This window comes from Nerophis lumbriciformis, linkage group LG37 (genome assembly GCF_033978685.3).
Source record: "Nerophis lumbriciformis linkage group LG37, RoL_Nlum_v2.1, whole genome shotgun sequence".
Classification (NCBI taxonomy): Eukaryota; Metazoa; Chordata; class Actinopteri; order Syngnathiformes; family Syngnathidae; genus Nerophis; species Nerophis lumbriciformis.
Window position 1 is genome coordinate 14,305,871 of NC_084584.2, and position 12,036 is coordinate 14,317,906.

General features: G+C 39.3%; 1 long non-coding RNA gene across 1 annotated transcript; it reads left to right on the plus strand.

Annotated features, from left to right (window-relative positions):
* Positions 1 to 6,045: 6,045 nt before the first annotated feature.
* Positions 6,046 to 11,760, plus strand: LOC133577265 (uncharacterized). Its single transcript, XR_009811709.2, has 3 exons — positions 6,046 to 6,853; positions 8,910 to 8,973; positions 11,248 to 11,760. It is a non-coding gene; the product is annotated as an uncharacterized lncRNA (long non-coding RNA).
* The last annotated feature ends 276 nt before the right edge of the window (positions 11,761 to 12,036 follow it).

Here is a 12,036-nt window from a genome sequence, read left to right on the forward strand (position 1 = left end):
ATACCACAGATAAATAAGACGTTTGTGCTGATTAATTGTGATTAATCCAAATGCAAAAGTTGGATTAATCTGATTTTAAAAATAAAAAATATATGATTACATTTTTATGATAGGCCGAGGACAAATAAAAAATTTAAAATGACCCTGAGTGAACGGCTGTAAAATCAGTGAAAAAAGTTAGCACGTGTCACGCACAAAGTTATATGACCCAGAGTGAACGGCTGCAAAATTTGTGGAAAAAGTTAGCATGCTAACAGTTAGCGTGCATCAAGTACCATGTTATATGACTGACTGAGCAGCAGCAAACTAGTGAAAAAAGTGAGCATGCGCCAAATATCAACTTATATGATCCTCAGTGAATGGCTGCAAAATATGTGAAAAAAGTTAGCATGCGTCGCGTACCAGGTTATATGACCCTGAGTGAACGGCTGCAAAATTTGTGAAAAAAGTTAGCATTTGTCAAGTACCAAGTTATATGACCCTGAGTGAACGGCTGCAAAATTTGTGAAAAAAGTTAGCATTTGTCAAGTACAAAGTTATATGACCCTGAGTGAACGGCTGCAAAATTTGTGAAAAAAGTTAGTATGCGTCGAGTACCAAGTTATATGACTCTGAGTGAACGGCTGCAAAATGAGTGAAAAAAGTTAGCATGCGTCAAGTACCAACTTATAAGACCCAGAGTGAACAGCTGCAAAATTTGTGAAAAAAGTTAGCATTTGTCAAGTACAAAGTTATATGACCCTGAGTGAACGGCTGCAAAGTTTGTGATAAAAGTTAGCATGCGTCAAGTACCAAGTTATATGATCCTGAGTGAACGGCTGCAAAATGTGTGGGAAAAGTTAGCATGGGTCAAGTACCAAGTTATATGACCCTGAGTGACCAGCTGCAAAGTTAGTTTCAAAAATTAGCATGTGTCGAGTACCAAGTTATATGACTGTGAGTGAACGGCTGCAAAATTTGTGAAAAAAGTTAGCATTTGTCAAGTACCAAGGTATATGACCCTGAGTGAACGGCTGCAAAATTTGTTTAAAAAATTAGCATGCGTCAAGTACCAAGTTATATGACCCTGAGTGAACGGCTGCAAAATGAGTGAAAAAAGTTAGCATGCGTCAAGCACCAAGTTATACGACTCTGAGTGAACGGCTGCAAAATGTGTGAAAAAAGTTAGCATTTGTCAAGTACCAAGTTATATGACTCTGAGTAAACGGCTGCAAAGTTTATTTTAAAAATTAGCATGCGTCGAGTACCAAGTTATATGACCCTAGGTGAACGGCTGCAAAATTTGTGATAAAAGTTAGTATGCGTCAAGTACCAAGTTATATGATCCTGAGTGAACGGCTGCAAAATTTGTGAAAAAAGTTAGCATTTGTCAAGTACCAAGTTATATGACCCTGAGTGACCAGCTGCAAAATTTGTGATAAAAGTTAGCATGCGTCAAGTACCAAGTTATATGACCCTGATTGAATGGCTGCAAAATTAGTGATAAAAGTTAGCACGTGTCAAGTACCAAGTTATATGACTCTGAGTGAACGGCTGCAAAGTTTGTTTTAAAAATTAGCATGTGTCGAGTACCAAGTTATATGACTCTGAGTGAACGGCTGCAAAATTTGTGAAAAAAGTTAGCATTTGTCAAGTACCAAGGTATATGACCCTGAGTGAACGGCTGCAAAATTTGTTTAAAAAATTAGCATGCGTCAAGTACCAAGTTATATGACCCTGAGTGAACAGCTGCAAAATTGGTGAAAAAAGTTAGCATGCGTCAAGTACCAAGTTATATGACCCTGATTGAATGGCTGCAAAATTAGTGATAAAAGTTAGCACGTGTCAAGTACCATGTTATATGACCCTGATTGAATGGCTGCAAAATTAGTGATAAAAGTTAGCACGTGTCAAGTACCAAGTTATATGACCCTCATTGAATGGCTGCAAAATTAGTGATAAAAGTTAGCACGTGTCAAGTACCAAGTTATATGACCCTGATTGAATGGCTGCAAAATTAGTGATAAAAGTTAGCACATGTCAAGTACCAAGTTATATGATCCTGAGTGAACGACTGCAAAATTTGTGGGAAAAGTTAGCATTTGTCAAGTACCAAGTTATATGACCCTGAGTGAACGGCTGCAAAATTAGTGATAAAAGTTAGCACGTGTCAAGTACCAAGTTATATGATCCTGAGTGAACGGCTGCAAAATTTGTGGGAAAAGTTAGCATTTGTCAAGTACCAAGTTATATGACCCTGAGTAAACGGCTGCAAAGTTTGTTTTAAAAATTAGCTAGCGTCGAGTACCAAGTTATATGACTCTGAGTGAACGGCTGCAAAATTTGTGAAAAAAGTTAGCATTTGTCAAGTACCAAGTTATATGACCCTGAGTGAACGGCTGCAAAGTTTGTGATAAAAGTTAGAATGCGTCAAGTACCAAGTTATATGACCCTGAGTGAACGGCTGCAAAATTTGTGGAAAAAAGTTAGCATTTGCCAAGTACCAAGTTATATGACTCTGAGTAAACGGCTGCAAAGTTTGTTTTAAAAATTAGCATGCGTCGAGTACCAAGTTACATGACTCTGAGTGAACGGCTGCAAAATTTGTGAAAAAAGTTAGCATTTGTCAAGTACCAAGTTATATGACCCTAAGTGAACGGCTGCAAAATTTGTTTAAAAAATTAGCATGCGTCGAGTACCAGGTTATATGACCCTAGGTGAACGGCTGCAAAATTTGTGATAAAAGTTAGCATGCGTCAAGTACCAAGTTATATGATCCTGAGTGAACGGCTGCGAAATTTGTGAAAAAAGTTAGCATTTGTCAAGTACCAAGTTATATGACCCTGAGTGACCAGCTGCAAAATTTGTGATAAAAGTTAGCATGCGTCAAGTACCAAGTTATATGACCCTGATTGAATGGCTGCAAAATTAGTGATAAAAGTTAGCACGTGTCAAGTACCAAGTTATATGACTCTGAGTGAACGGCTGCAAAGTTTGTTTTAAAAATTAGCATGTGTCGAGTACCAAGTTATATGACTCTGAGTGAACGGCTGCAAAATTTGTGAAAAAAGTTAGCATTTGTCAAGTACCAAGGTATATGACCCTGAGTGAACGGCTGCAAAATTTGTTTAAAAAATTAGCATGCGTCAAGTACCAAGTTATATGACCCTGAGTGAACAGCTGCAAAATTGGTGAAAAAAGTTAGCATGCGTCAAGTACCAAGTTATATGACCCTGATTGAATGGCTGCAAAATTAGTGATAAAAGTTAGCACGTGTCAAGTACCATGTTATATGACCCTGATTGAATGGCTGCAAAATTAGTGATAAAAGTTAGCACGTGTCAAGTACCAAGTTATATGACCCTCATTGAATGGCTGCAAAATTAGTGATAAAAGTTAGCACGTGTCAAGTACCAAGTTATATGACCCTGATTGAATGGCTGCAAAATTAGTGATAAAAGTTAGCACATGTCAAGTACCAAGTTATATGATCCTGAGTGAACGACTGCAAAATTTGTGGGAAAAGTTAGCATTTGTCAAGTACCAAGTTATATGACCCTGAGTGAACGGCTGCAAAATTAGTGATAAAAGTTAGCACGTGTCAAGTACCAAGTTATATGATCCTGAGTGAACGGCTGCAAAATTTGTGGGAAAAGTTAGCATTTGTCAAGTACCAAGTTATATGACCCTGAGTAAACGGCTGCAAAGTTTGTTTTAAAAATTAGCTAGCGTCGAGTACCAAGTTATATGACTCTGAGTGAACGGCTGCAAAATTTGTGAAAAAAGTTAGCATTTGTCAAGTACCAAGTTATATGACCCTGAGTGAACGGCTGCAAAGTTTGTGATAAAAGTTAGCATGCGTCAAGTACCAAGTTATATGACCCTGAGTGAACGGCTGCAAAATTTGTGGAAAAAAGTTAGCATTTGCCAAGTACCAAGTTATATGACTCTGAGTAAACGGCTGCAAAGTTTGTTTTAAAAATTAGCATGCGTCGAGTACCAAGTTACATGACTCTGAGTGAACGGCTGCAAAATTTGTGAAAAAAGTTAGCATTTGTCAAGTACCAAGTTATATGACCCTAAGTGAACGGCTGCAAAATTTGTTTAAAAAATTAGCATGCGTCGAGTACCAGGTTATATGACCCTAGGTGAACGGCTGCAAAATTTGTGATAAAAGTTAGCATGCGTCAAGTACCAAGTTATATGATCCTGAGTGAACGGCTGCGAAATTTGTGAAAAAAGTTAGCATTTGTCAAGTACCAAGTTATATGACCCTGAGTGACCAGCTGCAAAATTTGTGATAAAAGTTAGCATGCGTCAAGTACCAAGTTATATGACCCTGATTGAATGGCTGCAAAATTAGTGATAAAAGTTAGCACGTGTCAAGTACCAAGTTATATGACTCTGAGTGAACGGCTGCAAAGTTTGTTTTAAAAATTAGCATGTGTCGAGTACCAAGTTATATGACTCTGAGTGAACGGCTGCAAAATTTGTGAAAAAAGTTAGCATTTGTCAAGTACCAAGGTATATGACCCTGAGTGAACGGCTGCAAAATTTGTTTAAAAAATTAGCATGCGTCAAGTACCAAGTTATATGACCCTGAGTGAACAGCTGCAAAATTGGTGAAAAAAGTTAGCATGCGTCAAGTACCAAGTTATATGACCCTGATTGAATGGCTGCAAAATTAGTGATAAAAGTTAGCACGTGTCAAGTACCATGTTATATGACCCTGATTGAATGGCTGCAAAATTAGTGATAAAAGTTAGCACGTGTCAAGTACCAAGTTATATGACCCTCATTGAATGGCTGCAAAATTAGTGATAAAAGTTAGCACGTGTCAAGTACCAAGTTATATGACCCTGATTGAATGGCTGCAAAATTAGTGATAAAAGTTAGCACATGTCAAGTACCAAGTTATATGATCCTGAGTGAACGACTGCAAAATTTGTGGGAAAAGTTAGCATTTGTCAAGTACCAAGTTATATGACCCTGAGTGAACGGCTGCAAAATTAGTGATAAAAGTTAGCACGTGTCAAGTACCAAGTTATATGATCCTGAGTGAACGGCTGCAAAATTTGTGGGAAAAGTTAGCATTTGTCAAGTACCAAGTTATATGACCCTGAGTAAACGGCTGCAAAGTTTGTTTTAAAAATTAGCTAGCGTCGAGTACCAAGTTATATGACTCTGAGTGAACGGCTGCAAAATTTGTGAAAAAAGTTAGCATTTGTCAAGTACCAAGTTATATGACCCTGAGTGAACGGCTGCAAAGTTTGTGATAAAAGTTAGCATGCGTCAAGTACCAAGTTATATGACCCTGAGTGAACGGCTGCAAAATTTGTGGAAAAAAGTTAGCATTTGCCAAGTACCAAGTTATATGACTCTGAGTAAACGGCTGCAAAGTTTGTTTTAAAAATTAGCATGCGTCGAGTACCAAGTTACATGACTCTGAGTGAACGGCTGCAAAATTTGTGAAAAAAGTTAGCATTTGTCAAGTACCAAGTTATATGACCCTAAGTGAACGGCTGCAAAATTTGTTTAAAAAATTAGCATGCGTCGAGTACCAGGTTATATGACCCTAGGTGAACGGCTGCAAAATTTGTGATAAAAGTTAGCATGCGTCAAGTACCAAGTTATATGATCCTGAGTGAACGGCTGCGAAATTTGTGAAAAAAGTTAGCATTTGTCAAGTACCAAGTTATATGACCCTGAGTGAACGGCTGCAAAATTTGTTTAAAAAATTAGCATGCGCCGAGTACCAGGTTATATGAACCTAGGTGAATGGCTGCAAAATTTATGATAAAAGTTAGCATGCGTCAAGTACCAAGTTATATGACCCTGAGTGAACAGTTGCAAAATGAGTGAAAAAAGTTAGCATGCGTCAAGTACCAAGTTATATGACTGAATGAACGGCTGAAAAATTTGTGAAAAAAGTTAGCATTTTTCAAGTACCAAGTTATATGACCCTGAGTGAACGGCTGCAAAATTTGTTTAAAAAATTAGCATGCGTCGAGTACCAGGTTATATGACCCTAGGTGAACGGCTGCAAAATTTGTGATAAAAGTTAGCATGCGTCAAGTACCAAGTTGTATGACTCTGAGTGAACGGCTGCAAAATTTGTGAAAAAAGTTAGCATTTGTCAAGTACCATGTTATATGACCCTGAGTGAACGGCTACAAAATTTGTGAAAATAATTAGCATGCGTGGAGTACCAGGTTATTCAACCCTGAGTGACCAGCTGCAAAATTAGTGAAAAAAGTTAGCATGCTAACAGTTAGCATGGGTCAAGTACCATGTTATATGACCCTGAATGAACAGCTACAAATTAGTGTAAAAAGTTATCTGTGGTATTTTGTTAGTTTGTTGTCCATGCACTTGTCGCGTTCTTGCTCGCAAAACACCTTTCGCTTTTAGATGGTCTTTTAAACTTGCTTCAGTAAGAGATTCACGACTGTTCAATCTGACGGTTAGCGGCCTAAAAATGTTTTACCAGGTTGTTGTTTTTTTATATTGTTGCAATGTTTCCCCGACCCCCGCATTTGGACACCCCTGCATTGAACGCAACTAATGTTATGTTCCATTTATGTAACCAAGTCAGTCAGTCGAAAATGGCGTTACGTAACGTGACAATCACAACCACTCTCATTCAACAATAAAGATGACGTCGTCGCTAAAAGCCCCAAAATGGACCCGCTTGTGTTGTCTCTCGCCTGGAGGACACTTGTTGTTGACGCTTACATAAGTCGCTAACACACGTGTTCCCTCAAGCGTGCATTGCAGACGGGACTGGTATAAAAGCTCTCCATGCAGCGGAGAGGGTCGCTGCCTTTGGCTCCCTGCTGAGGTTCTGACTGCTACACCCGTGTCTGGAAGGAAGGTACTCTTTTTCTTTTTCACTTTTACACAAGACACATGTGTGAGAAAGAAACAAGGAAGCGCAATGATGATAAATGTTTGCATGGTTGTGTTGTTGCAGAGATTTCTCTTTCCTTATCAAGAGTCAAAAAGACAGTCTCCTTAGGGCAGGCGTGTCAAACTTGTCTTTATTGAGGGCCACATCGCCATCACAGCAGCCCTCAGAGCGCCACATGAAATAGTGAATATACAGTATGTATATATACAGTATGTACAGTCGTGCTCATAAGTGTACATACCCTGGGAGAAGTTATGATTTCTTGGCCATTTTTCAGAGAATATGAATGATAACACAAGATTGGATCCTTGATTAGCCATTCAAACTCGGGATGCCCGATATTATCGGCCGAAAAATCGGAAATTATCGGTATCGGTTTCATAATTATCGGTATCGGTTTCTAAAAGTAAAATGTATGACGTTTTAAAACGCCGCTGTGTACACGGACGTAGGGAGAAGAGAGTGCCAATAAACCTTAAAGGCATTTCCTTTGCGTGCGTGCCGTCCGAGTCACATAATATCTACCGGCTGTTCTCATCACGAATTAATGCAAGGCATACTTGGTCAACAGCCATACAGGTCACACTGAGGGTGGCCGTATAAACAACTTTAACACTGTTAGAAATATACGCCACACTGTGAACCCACACCAAACAAGAATGACAAACACATTTCGGTAGAACAACCGCACCGTAACACAACATAAACACAACAGAACAAATACCCAGAATCCCTTGCAGTGCTAACTCTTCCGGGGCGCTACCCACTACCCCCACCCACCGCAACCCCGCCCACCTCAACCTCCTCATAGTCTCTCTCAGGGAGAGCATGTCCCAAATACTTAGAATGATGTTGTAGACAACATAAAATGACGTGGAGGGCCACAATAAATGGCAAGGTCGGTCCAGGTAAAATGACCTGGTGGAACACATGAAATGGTGTGCACGCCACGTAAAATATTGTGGCAGGGCAGATAAAATAACACAACGGAACACATCAGATAATGTTTCGGGCCAGATAAAAGCATGTGGTTGTTGACATTAAATGATGTGGCGTGCCACATAAAGTACTATAGCGGAACTCATGCCACATAGAATGATGTGGCAGACAAGATAAAATGATGTGACAGGCCACAGTGAATGAGGTGGCTGGCCAGGTAAAATTACATGACGGAACACATTAAATGTCGTGGCGGGCCACTTAAAGTAATATGGTGGGCCAGATAAAATGAAGTGGCAGGCCACATAAAATATTATCGCGGAACACGTAAAATAATGTGGCAGGCCAAATAAAATGACGTAAAATAATATGGCGAAAGTTATAAAAAGGCATAGCTGGACACATAAATGATTTGGCATGGCTATTTAGAATAATGTGGAAGACAACATAAAATTACATGGCGGGCCACAATAAATGGTGTGGCCGACCAGATAAAGTGACACGGCGAAACACATAAAATGGCATGGCGGAATACATAAATTATTGTGGCGGGCCACATATGTGATATGGCGGGCCACATTAAATATCGTAGCAGACAACATAAAATGACGTGTCGGGGCCGTTACAATGACATGGCGGAATACCTGAAATGGTGTGGCCGGCCAGATACAATTAAGTAATAGTTGACATTAAATTATGTGGCGGGCCACTATAAATAACATGACGGAACACATAAAATGGCGTGGTGGGCCACGTAAAATATTAATGTAAATCATTTTATTAATATAAAATATAATTGTATGTTTGTTTGCTTTCTGCTCTTTTTTTTTTTTTTTTTTTTTTTTTTAAATAAAACTATATTTCTTATACGGCAAACACACAAAATATGCAATATATTCCCCCCAAAAATATTTCAAAGTGGAATATTTGATGTGAAGTAATTGGGGCCTTGAATAGGTCAATAAATCATAACAATGATTTTGATTCATTATTAATTTTTGAGAGATGACCAAAAAAAAAAAGAAAAAGAAAGAAAAACACGGGAGGTCAAATGTCACGTGACACTTGTCGTCTCCCGCAGGACGGCGGCAGCAATGATCGTCAGACTGGGAAGGCTAACTCCGGGCTACTTCCGCCTCCTGCAGGTCGGTGAATCTTTCCGTTTCTACTCATTTGCCGAAAACGTGTTCACTTCAAATCACAAGAAGACGTTCAATTCACATTTTTGGAATTTTGCCGAGCATTCAAAATCCTCATGGAAGACAAGAACACATATGTTTCGCTTTTATTTATGCATTCTAAATCATAAATAAACGTTAGCAAAAGTCAGCTAACAATGGAGCCAATGGTAGTCGCTCTATTCCGCATATAAAGCGCTGAAAAAAACCCTCAAAAAACCTCCATCAATATTTTATATACACACTAAGTATATATATATGATGTAGTAACATTCATAATAACATGTAATATTTACTTATTTTGCTCATTTTAGGTCATTTTCAGTGGCGCATTACTTTCACAACAACACTACTACTCATGCAGACTTCATGAGAGACAACAAAGACTCCCTTGCGACAAATAAAGCTTATATTTTTGAGCCTGAATATAAGGAGGATGAGGTACAAATTTTAGAAGCTGAGTGATAAACAGATGCAGTTTCAGTGAAACGCTAAGCATCATGTAGCAGTGTTGCTAAGCGCTAAACAAGATACACAAACTACAAACAATAAAAAACAATCACTTACTGCACAATGTCTGCTGATGGGGTGTTCATAGTTCCTGTTTAGATAAAGAATTAAAAAAGTGGGCGCAAATGCACGTCTTTTCGTTTATTTCTCTCCATTTCCAGGTCCAAGTTGAATGTCAAAGTTGACCAACTTGCCGGTTTATGTCCACATTATTCTACCATCCTCAACATTAGCACACATAGTAACAATATCGCTAATATTTGGTTAATATACAGGACACGACATGTAAATGGAGTATTGTTGGCGGGTTTCTGATGTTTTTTAGAATCTTTCATGGGCGGAATAGTGTACTCTAAATATCTGCATTGTTAGCCACCTCATGCTTGCCATATTTTACGACTTAGAATGCATTAAAAAAAATGGCAGTTCGCCCTTAAAGAAGGGCTCCCTCAGAGGGAGTGCATGTTGCATAACTCGCTGCAGAACGCTATAAATAACCTCAAACAATCAGGGAAGGCAGCCTTTTATTTATTCATTAGGGCTATTACATCATGCAGTGCGCCAAGCGGCCAGCAGAGGCTGCTAAAGAGACTTAGAGGCTGCATACCAATGGTCATTATAAGCAACGTTTTACATAATTCATCATGCTTTTTGCCTTTGGCGTTGTTAGGCCTATTTTAGGGGGGCTCAAGCCCCCCTAAAATATTCTTAAGCCCCCCTAAATAATTTGGTGGGTTTTTTACAAATAAATGCCGACATATTCATTATAAAATGGCCCAAATATGAGTTTAAATAAATAATCATATAACCTGTTATTATTCACTCAGTTTCCCCTCACTTCGTAGCATAAGGTAGAGAGCCCCTTTAGTGCGTCGGTATCCAATCCATTCCACTTGTTCATATAGAAAATGCCCACATCACTCAAATTCCAGCCCGCATTTTCTCTGCGACCTTGCTTGCGGTCCTGCAGATGTACGAAGCACATTATCTTCCTTTACAATGAGTGAAGCTGCACAAAACCTTGTGTGTGCAATTGTAAATTATTTATTTTTTAAGTTTTGTGTTTCTTGTAGAATCTATATAAAGTAATATACATTAGCCTATTGTTAAAATAATGGAAAAAAAACATCATTAAATATATTTGTTTTATTGTATTGTTACATTAATAGCTGTTTTATTATTATAGGATGGCTTGTTAAACATTTAATAGGATTTTCAGAGGGAGGAAAACCAAGACATTTAATATAAAATGTAAAATGAATAAATACATTTAAAAAAAAAGAAAATATATGGTTAAAAGCCATCGTCCCGGGGAGCATTTCATTTCGTCCCGTGCATTTAAAAAAAATAATAATAATAACAATGAATAATTTCTAAGTCTTTGTTCGCCGTTTGTGAAGTTTTGTGCTCGTGCGTAACATTCGCTCGCATCCTGTGCATCTCCTGGGGGCAAAGCCCCCCCTGTCCTTAAAAGCTAGTGACGCCCCTGCTTTTTGCTCATTGAATGATTATTATATAATTACAATGTCCATTTAAAAACATCACTGACTTTTAAACCCGTTTTTTTTTAGAAGAGCAGCAAAAAATGGTTGCTGACCACTTTTTAAATTACAATTATTTTGTTTTGATTTATATATTCTTGAAAAACGGTACATTTAACCAAAAGGCAGAATAATCTGATATGAGATTTGGAGCATGACAGTACCCCCCCCACCCTGCACTTCTCCGCAGAGGCAGGCGTCGGGCGAGGTGAGGACGCTGCCGTCCGGCGGCCTCATCAATCCCGTCGCCGTGACGATGGCGGCGGCGGGGCTGTGCGTGAGCCTCTACAGCGCCGTGCAGATGGCGAACCGGCCCGCAGTTTGACCACCAGGACGCCACGAGGGTGTGCGAGGAAGTTGACGACGACGGCGGAGGATGAAAATGAGGGAGGTTTGTGCATGAAGGGACTGTAAGGTGGGCTGCGATAACAACCCCAGACGCTCAATATTTCAGGACTATTTCCACGGCAGGGGTGTCCAAACTTTGTAGGCCAACACATAATAAAAACAAATGTTAGTCTGACATCTTGCACAAATGATGTTCTTTTCACGTCGGACACCCTTGTTCACATGCTTTCCCTTTTGGAATATTCACCCTTGAATGTAGCGTAGGACTTGTGTTTTAGTGATGACACCATGCACTTCCCCTGCATTGTGTTACATTCCACCGACTGATTCCCAAATAAACACAATCCTGTTCTCAGGCCCGACGCTTCTGGAACATTTCTTCTCGGTCCACCGGACAGTCTGCATGGAGGCATTCATGTGCAACTCTTATGACCAGGACTGGACCTAGGCTTTTGTGGGCCTTAAACAAGATTTTGTTTGTGGCCCAATTTTGACTTGTGTAACATGCTGTTAGTCCTATGTGTCAAAGTCAAGGCCCGCGAATGAATGATCTATGGCCCCCGGGATGGTATTTGATTAGTATTAGAAGCGGCCCGCAGGCCACAGCCGCCTGCAGCTGTTTTTTGCATGC